This window comes from Kogia breviceps, chromosome 4 (genome assembly GCF_026419965.1).
Source record: "Kogia breviceps isolate mKogBre1 chromosome 4, mKogBre1 haplotype 1, whole genome shotgun sequence".
NCBI classification, from domain to species: Eukaryota; Metazoa; Chordata; class Mammalia; order Artiodactyla; family Physeteridae; genus Kogia; species Kogia breviceps.
The window spans coordinates 53,280,561-53,282,438 of record NC_081313.1 but is presented as its reverse complement, the minus strand read 5'-3'; the positions used below and the strand labels follow the sequence as shown (position 1 = coordinate 53,282,438).

General features: G+C 45.0%; 1 long non-coding RNA gene across 1 annotated transcript; it reads right to left on the bottom strand.

Moving 5' to 3' along the window:
* LOC136794011 (uncharacterized) lies at positions 1–1,878 on the bottom strand. The gene is made up of 3 exons (XR_010840157.1): positions 1,811–1,878; positions 688–945; positions 1–72 (listed from the first exon to the last, which is right to left on the bottom strand). It is a non-coding gene; the product is annotated as an uncharacterized lncRNA (long non-coding RNA).

Below are 1,878 nucleotides of genomic sequence, written 5' to 3'. Positions count from 1 at the left end.
TGAAGATGGAAACCCATAAAGGCTGTTGAACTCCTATCTGCTACAGATCCTATTCATACAAGGAAGTCAATGCTGCAAAAGGAGGAGAGGAGTGAACATGCTCCCTTCTGACCACCACCAACCCACCCCCAACAAACACTTCTGGTCATAAGCCCATGGGACACGCGGAGCATCACCAAGATGAAGAAAGGAGGCCATGGTGATATTCACAGAAATTGCTGCCTACCTCTGCTACTTTAGAAACTCCTTTCCTCCTAGGCTTCACTCTAAAGGGCTGTGGGAACTTAATCTAATACTATGCTCACAGGAAGAAGCCTGACAAGAGACAGGATGTTCCAGAAGGCCTAAAAGTCAATGGCTCAATAATAATGTGAATTATCTCAACTCTTAGGATGTTAGACTCAACGTTATTCATTTACATTCTTAAAGGAAAAAAAGATGGCAGGGTTGGATTAGGTTATTTTAAAGCTTATTTTTCGCTTTAAAATTGTTGATGTTAATGGACCACTATTAGGACCCCTTTATTTCAGAGTGGAGAGTTTATCTGAGAATCCCGATTCTCAGTCCTGTGCCCCCATATCTCACTGCCTGTGAATATCATTAACTTAAAGCTTGAGAGAAAAGCCCTAAATTTTCTGCCTTTATAAAATACACCAGGTGAAAGAGAAGTTAGTAGATGGCACTTACCGTATGGTTAATTAGAAGTTAAAGCTGGACAAAGATTCCTTTTAAAAAAAAAAAAATTTATTTATTTATTTATTTTTGGCTGCTTTGGGTCTTTGTTGCTGCGCGCGGGCTTTCTCTAGTTGAGGCGAGCATGGGCTACTCTTCGTTGCGGGGCGTGGGCTTCTCATTGTGGTGGCTTCTCTTGTTGCGGAGCACGGGCTCTAGGCGCACGGGCTTCAGTAGTTGTGACACTCGGGCTCAGCAGTTGTGGCTCACGAGCTGTAGAGCACAGGCTCAGTAGTTGTGGTGCACGGGCTTAGTTGCTCCATGGCATGTGGGATCTTCCCAGACCAGGGCTCAAACCAGTGTCTCCTGCACTGGCAGGCGGATTCTTAACCACTGCGCCACCAGGGAAGCCCCAAATATTCTGTTACGCATATTTCCAGAACCATTTATGTGTAACTGGATGACCACGGAATAGTGAAACCTAGTTTTGGGGAAGTGTCCCAAATCAGAGAGATTTTAAATTGTTATCACATGGGCCCCAGGGAGTGGATATTTCCAGTATCAATCATCTTGGGAAGAGGGTAAATCCTGGGGCAGGAAATGCAAGGAAGAACCCCTGGTTTCCCTGGATACAAAGCCAAGAAGCCTTGGACTCTGAGATGTGAAAAGGGCCATAGTATTTTTTGTGATAGAGAGGAGCTGGTGATGCCATGGGAAGACACTGTGTCTGCTTTGATGGTGGTGGTGGCAGCAGTGCCATCAATTACAGGGCAGAGAAAGAGCCAGTTCTGAAGCAGCAGGATCAAGGTTGGCATCCTGAAGCCATCAACACAACTGAGCTTGAACTCAAGCATGACATGAGAAGAACCATGTCCTCTCTCCAGGTGGAAGAGGCCCGTTAGCATCGCTTGCTCTGTCTAGCCTGGGGACCTCACAAGAGCCATCAACTGCAAGGCAGCAGGTGAACAGCATGGTAAGCAGGCTTGAGGGCTCTGTACGTGTGCCCACAAGGTAGCACACCCTCAGATAGAAGTGGGGACAACTTCTGGCCTTTATGGCTCTGAACCTCATGTCATAATAATTTGGTAAAATAAATAAACAAATATGGAGAAATATAACGATAAAGAGTAAAACTTACCGTAAAATGCATTTGAATATTCAAGTTAAAGTAGCATTTTAGATGCAAGTAGATTTAACCGTCTGGAG